The sequence below is a fragment of the Amphiprion ocellaris genome, chromosome 19, assembly GCF_022539595.1.
Source record: "Amphiprion ocellaris isolate individual 3 ecotype Okinawa chromosome 19, ASM2253959v1, whole genome shotgun sequence".
Lineage (NCBI taxonomy): Eukaryota > Metazoa > Chordata > Actinopteri > Pomacentridae > Amphiprion > Amphiprion ocellaris.
Window position 1 is genome coordinate 4,759,522 of NC_072784.1, and position 12,975 is coordinate 4,772,496.

At 37.5% G+C, this 12,975-nt stretch overlaps 1 long non-coding RNA gene across 1 annotated transcript; it reads left to right on the plus strand.

Annotated features, from left to right (window-relative positions):
• Positions 1-386: 386 nt before the first annotated feature.
• LOC129347653 (uncharacterized) lies at positions 387-4,056 on the plus strand. Its single transcript, XR_008599852.1, has 3 exons — positions 387-440; positions 1,588-1,736; positions 3,003-4,056. It is a non-coding gene; the product is annotated as an uncharacterized LOC129347653 (long non-coding RNA).
• The last annotated feature ends 8,919 nt before the right edge of the window (positions 4,057-12,975 follow it).

Consider the following 12,975-nt stretch of genomic DNA (forward strand, 5'->3'; position numbering starts at 1 on the left):
CGAAAAAAGGTCAGTTTTTTCATTTTCTGAGACCGGAAGTGGTCATCAGCAAGAGTGTAGCCAAACAGAGTACGGTGCATAAACTGTATATACATTTTTTTTCGTTAGTTTTCATGGTCAAAATGAGAGATAAGGTTGCCGATCTTAAAATAAATCAATATTGATTTTTTTATAGCGCGTTAAAGTTTTGCGAAGCCAGGGGGCGGGGCTACTTGATTGACTGTCCGGTCTGGAATGATTGACAGGTCCTATGGAGGAGGCAGCAGAGACTCTGCTCTCCTCGTTTGGATTAATTCTGATATAATAACTGTTGGTTTATTTATCGGTGGAGCAGCACAACATTTTCCACAGACAGTTTTCCCGCCCGTTGACTTGTTTTAACCAGTTTTCTACCTTCGGCTGATTCTACCAGCAGACACTGAAAGGACTCTGATAGTTCGGTAAGTAAATGTTTATTTTCGTATTGGTACCGCTTTTAATGCGCTTTATATGCATCTTTAGTGTCAGATGTAATGTGTGCCATGCACTCCAGATGTTGGTGGAGTTTGTTTCAGCGTGTGTTGACCAGAGAACAAAGTTAGCATAGTAAATATTAGCTTTAATGTTAGCGATGCTAACCGAGCTAGCTGCTCAGTCGTAGCCTGATTAAAGCTAACGTAGCATCAAGCTAACGATGTTTGTGTTGAGTTTCATGTCAACAGCCGAAGTGTGTTGTGTTCATGTAATGTGGTTCATTAAGTTCATAAAACTCTGTTTGGTTGACATTAATGTAACGTTCAGGAAATGTGATTAATGTAATTAAAACAGTAACATTAATCTTCTAGTTGTCAGTAATCAGCTTTAATTTGACACTAAAACAGACTGATAGTTTTAAATGACATCAGTTTCATTAATTTGTTGAAAATTGTCTCATTTGTTGTTGTGATGTTGCTGCTGATTCATTAAAACCAGATGATCCGTGTTGAAGATACGTTTCGTTCTAGTATCAGAAGCACAAGAAGGAAAATGGAAGTTTAGTTCTGCTACATCAAAGATTTCAGGAATAAAATAACTAAATGAGTCTTTATGCCTCAAACTTTATTTTACAATAAAGAAATAATGAAATAATCACAGATAATAAAAATATAAATAGCAGAGAAAACCTGAGAGAATAATTTCCTGAAAAGTCTGTGAAGGAAAAGCAGCTTTTTATCCTGAAAGATCAGAATCAGCTCCAACATCTGCATCTGACAGCATCAAGTCAACCAGAAAGAAAAGAAAAAAGAAAATGACTTCTTTCTGATCACATCTTTTCTGCTGCTCACAGGCTGCTGCTGCTGCTCACATTCTTCACATTTATAGTCTACTTTTAAAAGTTCAGCAGACAGGTGCTCTGCTTTGGAGTGTGACGATGTCGTTGGTGATGTGGAGAGTGAAGTTTCTGTTTCATCCACAGCGTGCTTTAGGACAGCCGGGTCGGACTTGATGTTTGAAATACTGACCGACAGCTCAGATATAACTGTCTGTAGTTCCGTTTTGATGGATGTTAAATTTTCACTCAAAGCCGCCAGGAGCTGGGTCTTTAAAATAACCGCCGTCTCGTTACAGAGTGAAAGTAGCAGTTCCTCCTGAAGGTCAGAGATTGCAGCATCTGAGGGCCTCTTCAAAAGAAGACGTAGTTGATGAAGGCGTTCTGGAGCAGGACCAGAAAGACCACGACCAAGCAGCCTTGAGATCTTAGGCAGCGTCTTCCTCAGGTGAGTGTCAACAGTGTTCATGGTCAGGTCTGTGGTAATACCGTCAAAAAACAAAACAGAAAAAAATCTAGATTATAAATCAACATGTAACCAAAGTACTCTGTGTATAATGCCACAGTATAGGATGTAGTTCAGAAAATGTTAAAGTATAGTATACTTTTCAAGAATAACATAGTATGGCCTGCAGTTCATAGTATAGCTTGGCAAAAAAAAAAAAAAGATTATTATGAGGTTCAAAAAGTACAAAATGATAGGATGTTGCCTCAAATTGTAATGTATGATATGTGGTTCAAAAAATGTCATAGTGCAGTATATTGTCAAAATAGTATGTTATTCAAGAAAACAGAGTATAATATGTCGTCTAAAAAATGCCATAGAATACTATTTCATTGCACAAGTAAAAGTATAGTAATTTTTAAAACTTTTTAAAACAAATTCTTATATGTTGCTGAAAAAAAACAAAAAAAAGCTAAAACAAAAAAGTCATAGTAATATGTCAATTTAAAAAGCCTATAGTATAGCATGTCGCTCTAAAAACATCATAGTATAGCATGTCACTCTAAAAACGTCATAGTATAGCATGTCGCTCTAAAAACGTCATAGTATGGCCTTTGGTCCAAAAAACGTCATAATATAGCATGTCGCTCTAAAATTGTCATAGTACAGCCTTTGATCCAACAAACATCAGGGTATAGCATGTCGCTCTAAAAACATCATAATATAACATGTCGCTCTAAAAACATCATAGTATAGCATGTCGCTCTAAAAACGTCATAGTATAGCATGTCGCCCAAAAAACATCATAGTATAGCATGTCGCCCAAAAACCGTCATAGTATAGCATGTGGCTCAAAAAAACATCATAGTATAGCATGTCGCTCTAGAAACGTCATAGTATAGCCTTTGGTCCACAAAACCTTGTTATGTCCTGGCTGTCTGAAGTAGGTGAGGAGCAACACAAAAACAGTCCAAACACTGGTTTCCAGAGGGTTAGAGGAGTATTTATTTGAAAGAGTAAGTTTACAACAACACAACATGTGAGGGGGTTAAAAGCAAATGGGTGTTAGTAAAATAAAAATAAACAGAACTAAAAGTGAACTTCATGTTGACATTGATGGGCATTCCAACCAGGAACAAAGTAAAAGATAATCAATACGAAAAAAAACCTCTTCCTGCTCACCTCTTAAAACCCAAAAACACACCGCAGTAGCACCCTAAACTAAAACTACCAATGGGTTCCCTGTTTTCCTTTCTGAACAATTCAAAGGTCCCTCTCTATCTCCCCACACATCCACCAACCACTGGAACACATCTCCAAAGTTCTGCTGGGCCAGCTCATCTTCCCCTCAGAAGAAGTGCTGCCACCTGCCAGATGAAGGAGCCTTTTGAGAGGCAGCTGGCATCGTGATTGGACTGTACTTTGGTCTGTTCCAATCCAGCTTCAGCTCCAGAGACGGCAGGCGGGACGAGTCAACGGAGGCCTGGTGGACGAAGGCATGAAGCTGAGTACAATCCAGAAAACAACAGAGGAGGAGTGCAGCGGTCCAGGGCCAGAACAACCAGAGTAGCATCATTTGTCTCCTAGAAAACATCATAGTATAGCCTTTGGTATGAAAAAAACGCCATCATATACATCGTATATTGTACAAATAACAAGTCAAAGGAAAGAGACATACATTGTAGAATTGTAGTAATTGTGGGCTGACTGATTTACTGATTATCAGTATTTTATTTTTTACCGATTTACGGTAATAAATACATTTAAAAATGGTGCTACTTTGGCTCTGAACCTTAATCTACCTGTGGTCGCTCTGTCTTCTGGAGTGATTTGATTGGTTATACGTCACGAATAAAACTCCTTTAACTTAACATCTGTAAACAAAACAAAAACGTATCAACAAAGTTTCCTGTTAGTTTGTGTTCTTTTGAGTTTAACTCCAAGATTTTAAATACTTTCATTTACTGCAAATGAATATCCAAATGAATATACCCCAAATGTCTCACTAATAATCATTATCAGCCTTAAAAACCCACAAAACACCCCTCTATACTCGACCACACTTAGTACAGTCCGGTTCCCCCTTCTATAAATCTGCTTGGAATCTTCCACTTCCTGTTTGTCAAAGTGGCCTTCTACCTGGACAGGTTTTGTTGGAGCTCATGCAACAAACATTTTGGGTAACTGCACTTTAATATGGATGGATGACACTGAATTAGAGTCTGTTTTAATGAGACTGAGTTAAGATGTGTAGCTCTGTCATTAAATAGGAAATTATTTCTCAGAATTCACAGAGAAAAGTCTGAAATGTTTGCTAGGTTAGCATCCCCCATGTTCTTTGGCTCAGCTAAAGCTAACTCTCTCCAACGTCGGATCTCTTGAGTTGCTTGTTGTTAAAATATTTTGCTAGAGGTGCTGAAGCTCAGAAAGTCTGGGATGTTTGTTCAGAATAAGCTCATTCTCACGTCTGATCTGAACTGTCCTCTTTTGTTTGAACTTAACCTAAACTTAGGAGTTAATGACAGAGCAGCACATCCAGACTCAGTCTCATTTATGTAGAGATTAAACTTCAGTGTCATTCATTGATGTTAAAGTGCAGTTTTTCAAATGTTTGTTGCACATGCTCCAGACCAAACCAGTTCAGGTGGAAGACGATGTGAAGAGAAAGCTCCAGAGGATGAATATCACACATTTACGTTGGAAATAAATGTCCTTTAATTTGACATTGTCATGCAAATGATGTTCAAATCTTTGTTGAGTGTTTTGTTGATGTTGGTTTCTAAATGTTTTCTGACACTCGGCCCCAAAGATTAAAACCTTCTACGGCTCACAAGCTGCAACAATTCACACATTATCAACTATCTTTCTGACTAAACTAAAAAAGTGAAAAACTGCCTGATTCCTGCATCATGAATGTAAATCTTTTTGGTTTTTATGACAGTAAATGAAATATATTAGGGTTTGACATTTTATAAACCAAAACAAGAAATGAATTACTGGAGAAAACAATCAACAGATTAATGGACAAGGAAAATGTGTTTTCCAACATATATGGCTGAATTACTCCAACATTACAAGATACATACAATTTGAATTCAATTTTATTTATGTAACGCCAAATACAGGTCAAATTGTCTCAAGACGCTTTATTTTTATATTTTTTTGTCATATCTAAAATATGATAAAGTAAGAAATTAAAACCTCTTGACTAATCAAATTTATTATTTGGTCTTAAAGAGACTAATGGAAAACAAAAATAACTTTCTCCACTAAAACTAATAAGCATGAGGTCAAATAGAAGGAAGAGTTTTAAATACTGCAGTCCCACAATGACAAGAATAAAGTTTGTCAACAAAAACTGAATCTGCTGGTGGATTCTATTAAAGTCCTAATAAATGATAATAAAGTGTGATACTAAAGGTTTGTGGTGCTAAAAATCTCCAAGTAAAGATATCAAGTTGAATATCTGGATGGAGGTTGATAAAAGTTGACCTCCCTTCATTTCTCTGGAGCCAACTCCATGGATTTTATGGATGGTGGTTAAAGACCTGCTCTTCTAGTGGTCTTCCTTCTCGTCGCTGTAAAAAGTCAGTCCATCCTGGCTGACTTCAACACCTCTTCATGACAACTTGTTCTGCCTCGGACCTGGTGGAAACTCCAGAAACTCGGGAAAACCTGTCGAGACTCGAAGAACTCGTGGAGACTCGAAAAACTCGTCGGGCGGGGGAAGGTGTGGTGGGTGGTGGGAGGAGGTGGGGGAGTAGAGGGGGGAGGCCGCCACCCACCTCCCCGCCTACTCTCCGCCCTGACTCCACCCAGACTCCGCCTTGGCTCCACCCATGTGGTCACTTCGGAAACTACGATGCCAAAGGGACGACGAATTTATTTCTTTTTATCTGATCTGTAGCTCAGTGAGTTAAGGATTTGCCTATGGAGCTGCAGGTCGCTGGTTCAAGACCAGACCCGTCTTAAATTTTCATCAAAATCCTGACAAAGACAAAGAAAGAACATTGCCGGTGGCAGGTCTTGAACCTGCGACCTTCCGCTTGGTAGTCTATCCTCTTATCCTCCTGAGCTACTCGCTCAGATACTAATTCTTCTTTTTTTTGCGCATTTATCATCTATTTTTTGTCGTTTTCGAGTTTTTTTTTTAACTCGAGTCTCGTCTGGACCGTTTTTCTCAGGAGGCTGGACTTCAGCCTTTGTGCTGGAGGGTTGAACCCTCAGTTCCAAGACTTTCCAAAGCCCCCACACCTCCCGAGTCCTCAGGACCTGAGCTTTCACACAGTCTGAGGGCTGAAAATTTCTAAGTCCCACAGTAGTTCTCTGTTAGATTGAACTTTCAGACAGTCCAAGGACTGATATCGTCTAAGTTCCTGAGTAGTTCTCTGTTAGTTTGAACCTTCAGACAGTCTGAGGACTGAAAACCTAAAACTTCTTGAGTAGTTCTCTGTTAGTTTGAACCTTTAGACAGTCTGAGGACTGAAATCTTAAAGTTTCTCAGTACTTCTCTGTTAGTTTGAACTTTCTTCTTAACAGAAGCCTTAAAACTTGTGACCATGAGTCTTGATTTCACATTTAGACCATCAAGCTGAGTTCTTCTCAGACCTTCACCTGTGGGTTTTTTAGAAATCCTCAACAAACTTTGATTCTCTTCACTGAACAGTGAAGTTTGTGGAGATCAGAAGGTAACATTAGTTTGATCGATGCCTTCAACTACTAGTAGACTTTATCTGGAAAGCAGTTTTCTGAAATGAGCACTTAGTAAATCTGTCCACAATCAAACCAAGAACATAGAAAGAGGAAATGTTTGAAGAAACAACTTGATGTTTTCATTTCAGACTAGAAAACACTTTAAGTCTTTTATCAGTTTTTGCTCTTTTTCATTGTTTTATTGTCTCTTCTGTTTAATTTGATCTTCTAAAGTTTAACTGGTGTCTTTTCAAAGGTTTTGTCTTTAGTTTGATTCTTCTTAAATGTTTAGTTTTGCTCTTTTCTCACCTTTTATTCTTTTCTAATGTCTGTTTTGATTTCCAAATGTTTTGTGTTTTTAATGTTTAATTGTTTTTTCAAATGTTTTATCGGCTTGTTTGAAAAATTTCCTTTTCTTTCCCAATGTTTAATTTTTCGATTAAATCTTTAAGGTTTGTCTTTTTAAATGTTTTACCACCTTTTAATGTTTAATTTTCTTTTTAAATGCTTCATTGTATGTTCTGTTTAATTCCTATTTAAAGTTTAGTCTTTAAGATTTAATTTTCTAACTAAACATTTATTTTTTTAATTAAATGTTTTGTTTTTTTTAAATGTTTACTATTCTTCTTGTTTAATTGTATTTTTTTAAATGTTTAATTATCTAAAATATTTCATCTTTAATGTTTAATATTTTGTTTAATAAATTTTGTTTAATTTCATAATTACATGTTTTGTGTCTTCTGTTTAATTATCTAATTCAATATTTTGTCTGTTTAATATCATTTAATTGTATTTGATATTTAATTTTCTTTTTAAAAGTTTTATTGTATTAAATGTTTTTTTCCTTTGATTTAATTGCTTTTTTTTAATGTAGTTTATTGCTTTAATCTTTTTTTTCTGTCAAGATTTTAATCCCAACATTAGAAACGATACAAACTCTTAAATCACAATGAAAATACTTCTGTTGTCACAATCATGAGTTAGTCAATTATTCAGTTTATCAATTCAACTTTATTTGTTTAGCACCTTTCACACAGATGACAAAACTAAACAAGCAAAGAGAAAAAAATGTCAAAACTATGATTAAAACTCAAAAACATATTTTAAAAAAAAGACTTAACATCGTAATACAATCTGGGGTTAGGGTCTTCTTGGGCTCACATGGGAAATCATTTAAAATATAAACTTGATATTCAGTCTAAGGAAATTGAAGAGCGACAGAAGAACCAACAATGTCTCCTGTTTTCTCCTTCAATGAGTCGACTCTTCTTGTGCTTTCAGACCAAAGAACTACAGACTTCACAACCTGCTCAAACTCTTGGTACAGGACCTCACCACACGGATCAAGAAGGTTTCCTTCTCATTTCTACTCTGAAGTTCACCTTCTCCTGCTCAAACTGCTGATAAATGTTTCTGCTGCTCTAAAGTCTGGTCTCCAGAACTTCCTAAAAACTCTAAGGGTCTCTTCTGCTGCAGGTTGCTTTGTAGAACTGTTACAGAAAACCTCACTAAACCACATGGAGGAGCCTCAAGATAGTCGTCCAAATGAAACTGTACAAAAACCAAACTAGTACAACCCAAACGCTAAAGTTTCCTGCAGCCTACCAGAGAACCTCTGAGAACAGAGAATCAGGACAGGAACTCTTACCTTCTGGACAACCAACGCTGGTTCTCAAACAAGAATACAGAATGTGTCTGACCAGAAACCTCTGAAGACTCACTACAGCCAAGATAAAGACACAACTCAGCTGCACCAAATCCACTAATCACTGCACACATTAGCACCATGTGCTAACTGTGGCTAAAGAACCACATTTACCAAGACAATTATCCAGTACAAAGCCCTAAAACACACCAAGAAACACATTAAAGACGATTTTACTGCTGGAAGCTGCAAGCCATTGCCTAAAGAACAAACGAAAGCAACGGAGCCAAACCCAGTTCAGTGGTGGAGAAGCAGAGGAAATGTTTGTCTGCAGCTAAATAAAACAGGAAGACACTGAGCTGCTCAGGTGTTCCTGATAACACCAAGCAGCCACCTGGACAGCCAATAGGAACACAGCCACCTGGACAGCCAATAGGAACAGAGCTTCCTGGACAGCCAATAGGAACACAGCCACCTGGACAGCCAATAGGAACAGAGCTTCCTGGAAGTCCAGAGGGCTGGGTTAGTGAAGGAAATTTAGTTTAAAGTTGAAGCAGAAAGTTAACAAAGGAAGTTGAAAACCACCTTCTGATACCTGAAATCTCTGAGTTTTCACACAAAGAACACCTGAACATGTCAAACTGGTTCCACAGTAGAACCATCATTCTAAAAACGTCATAGTATGGTGTGTTGCTGAAAAAACATTACGACCCGGCTGTCTAGGGTCGCCGAGGAGCAACACAAAAACAGGACAAACGCTGGTTTCCAGGGGGTTTGGCAGCTATTTATTTGAAAGAGGAAGTTTACAACAACACGTGAGCAGAAAAATCACAAAGTCTGTCTTTAGTTCAGCTGAAAATATTAGTTTTTGTCTTTTTTATTGACCAAACTTTTTAGGAAGTAGATGAAGAATAATTAAAGCTCTCATGTAGAAGTCCAACTTATTTTGGATCCTTGTGGAGAGTTTAATCTTAGAGTTTGTAAAGCTGTTGAGTTTTTAGAGTCAAATGGATTGTTTTGACATTTAATACCCGAGTCCTGAAATAAAATTACAGTTGTGGATTTCTGTCATTTAGTCTGGACTAAACAAATAACAGCAGCATAAATCTCAAATGTCATTATGAGGAGTCTGGATGGAGGTTTCTCACTTGATAATGATCAAAACATGAAATTTAGGTTGATTTAAAGGAATATTTCACCTTAAATCTTTGAATGTTGACCTAAAAGGTTGGTTTCAGGAAGTATTCCACCTACAAGGTCCTCACGCATCCACCTTAAAGGAACATTCCACCAAAAATTCTTGGACATGCATCTAAAATGTTGCTTTAACCGAGTATTCCATCCAAAATCCTAGACCACAAAATCTTGGTGTAAAGGAGTATTCCACCTTAAATGTAGACGTAAAGGATGGCTTGGAGTAATATTCTACTCTAAAATCTTCCAATGTAGACCTGAAAGGTTGATCTGATGGTATATTCTACCCAACATCCTGGAACATTTACCTAAAAGGTTGGTTTAATGGTATATTCCCAGAAGAACCCTTGAACATTAGGCTTAATGGTATATTCCACCCAAAATACTTGTACATATACCAAGAAGTGAGTGTAAAGGAAATGTAGACCTAAAAGGATTGTTTAAAGGAATATTTAAACAATTATTTTCATTATTTAATAATCTGTTATCAGTCAGAACCCTGACAAACTTATTTTCATCAGTTTTTTTAGTGGAAGTCACAAATAAAGGAGCTCTTGGTTTTTCCCGGCGTTACTGAGTCCAAAGCTGCTGTTTCAACACAGAACGTTCACATGCATCCACAAACCTCTCAGCACTCAAACACCCACAGACAGGCGGCCGGCTGGACCGAGGCTCGGCGGCGTCCTCAGACCCACGAGTCGGGGAGTCGCTGAACTTGTTGGTCCGGTTTGAAGGCCTCGATGTGGTCCAGTATAAGTCCACGTAGTCGGTGTTGGCTTTGAACCACAGCGACTGGCCACCATCAGGTGGACCGGCTCGTCCTCGTAGGGCTCCTCCTGTAGCCTTGAGGGAACCACAGGAACATTCAGTAGCTGTTGGAGTTCTTCCTGTCAGACTCGTGGTAGAACGGCTCTGAAGTATCTTGTATTTGTCTTATCTGGAACAATCTTAACAGCCTAAACTGTTAACAGCAGTGTAAAGAAGCAAACACACAGGCATAGATTAGGACTCAAACTAGATTTATTTTAGAAAACAAATCAGCTTAGAGGCATTTGTTCACATGTGGCTGAATAGGAGGCCGTCCAATCAGATTGGAGGTCTTCACTCTGTAGGTTGTTTGTTGGGTGAGACTCTTGGACCTCCATCAGCTGACGTGGATGTTTGATGGTCTTCCTCTCTAGTGCCAGATGATTCATCCATGAATTCAGCAGCTACAGACTGAAATGAAGCTCATGCTGCAGTTATTGAATTCCTGTTCCAGATCAAATGTTCAGAGCTCACCTTGAATGCAGCCGTCTGCTGTCTGATAGTTTTTCTCATTGTAGTCTTCAATAAAGTCTTTTTCCTCATGTCAGGATGTGGTGAGACTCTTTCTCAGTCTCTGCAGACGTCCCTCATTGTGCATCTCCAGAGAAGAAACAGAAAAACTGCTCACTGCTTCAGCATCACAAACGCTCTCCAGCATTGAGAGTGTTTTAGGAATTCATTCATTGTGTTGTGAACTTTGAAGGAGCAGAAACTTTATAGCTGCCAAAGATATGAGCTCAAATTGTGGATGTTTGAGGAAATGAAGTTCATCAAATGAACACTTGGTTATTGCTGATAACTCTCATTAAATTACTGAAGAAATGTAGCATAAAAACCTGTAAACTCTCAGGTAGCTTTTGTTAAATTTTGTCTATAATTCTATCATCATGTTCTGGAACTAGGACTCTACAGAAGTTCCTTCAATCAGATACTTGTGTGTTTCTATTTAAGGCCTGAGGTTTGAACATACAGCAGAGGATTAGAAAGGAGTGACTTTAATATTTAAATCAGTGCAGTAAATGTTTGGAATAAAAATGATGAAAATTTTGATTTAGATTAACATCTACTTCTAAATCAGGGGTGTCAAAGTCATTCTAGTTCAGGGGCCACATTCAGCCCAGTTTTATCTCAAACAGGCAGACCAGTAAAATCACAACATAATAACCTGTAAAAAAAAAACACAATTTTTCCAATTTTTCCCTTTGTTTTAGTGCAAAAAAGTCCATTGTGAAAATATTCACATTTAAGGAACTATCTTATTACAAAACATTATGAACAACATGAAATTTCTTAAGAAAAGTAAGTTAAATTTCAGCAACATTATGTGTCAGTTTATCAATCACATAAAATATATGACAAACATAAGACACAAAATGACAAAAAATTAGACAAACGACATGAAACAAAGCAACAAACAGACAAAAAATTCGAAAAAAATGTTACAAAGTGTCAAAAAAATGGTCAAAAGATAAAAGCGAGACAAACACATTACACATGAGATCAAACATTTCAAAAACGAGAGACAAAACAACAAAAAAATAGACAACACAACTGAGGCAAAAAAAACAGAAAATGACACAAATGATGCACAAAACAACTAATAAAGCAAAACAGAAAATAACAAAAATAAGCTAAAAAAACACAAGTGAGATAGAAAGGAAACCCAAAAATGGTGAGACAAATGACAAAAACAAGATAAAATATTACAAAAATGAGACACAAAATGACAAAAGAACAATGAACATTAAAGCTGCAAGCAGCGTTGGACGGGTCCTCACATCCTTGCTGGTCGTCGAATACACGCACGTCCACCAGGTGGCGCTGCGACCGAGAGTGCATGTCGGCCTATGGATGTGATCACGTCCGCACTCTGATGACACATAAAATTTCAGGCAGATCGGACCATGTACAGGCTAGTTATAGAGCTTTTCCTTCTATCCACCAGGTGGCGCTATGACTGTGGCTGTATTTCAGCATGTGAATGTCATCAGGGCGGGACTCTGATCATACATGTAAAGTTTGAGGCAGATTAGAGCATGTTTAGGGCAGTTACACAGCAGTTGATGTGTCATGTCGAAGCATCAAAGTTCAGGAGCCTGCCATGGCCACGCCCTCAGACTTTTGCGGAGCATTTTGATAACTTTTGATCACCCATGCCTGGAGTACATCCTGGCTGAATTTCATATCTGTCGGTGTTACCCTGTTTGAGTTGATAGCTTTTCAAAATGTCTAAAAATTAAAATTCTAGAAAGAAGAAGAAGATTAAAGAAAGAAAATACATAAAAAAGAAGCAATTAAAAAAATGGGAAAAAGTTAAGACAATTAAACTTTTATAAAGTATGGGGGGGGGAAAAGATGTAAGAAATTAAAGAATTGTATTTAATAAATAAACAGGAAATTTGTAAATAAGTGTTGTAGTCTTTTGCAGTTAATTGATGGATAGGCGTAGTGAGAGACAGCCAGACAATGGGGTAGAAATAAGAATGAGAACAACTAATATAGCACGGGGTTGCGAGCGGGAATCGAACCCGGGCTTCAACGTTGAGAACCTACTACATGCGTCAGAGGCTTAACCTGCAGAGCTATATGATCACACACATTAGCTGTCAGCAAAGGTGTATCAATCCAATAGATAGTCTAGGGGTAGGGTTAGGGTTGGAGAGGAAGGTCCTGACAGTAGTAATGTACCAAAAGAATGGATATAAAAATTAACATTTTTTCATAATTTAATTATAAACCACTCTAGCCAAAAAATTTTTAGAATAAATTTGGGGTTTTTCCTTCAGCATTGTCGATATAGCTAACCCTACGGTACTTTTTCAACCACAATGCTGAAGGAAAAACCGCAGATTAATTTCTCAGAATATTCGGCTGCTTAGTATTAAAATTAATAATATTTATGTG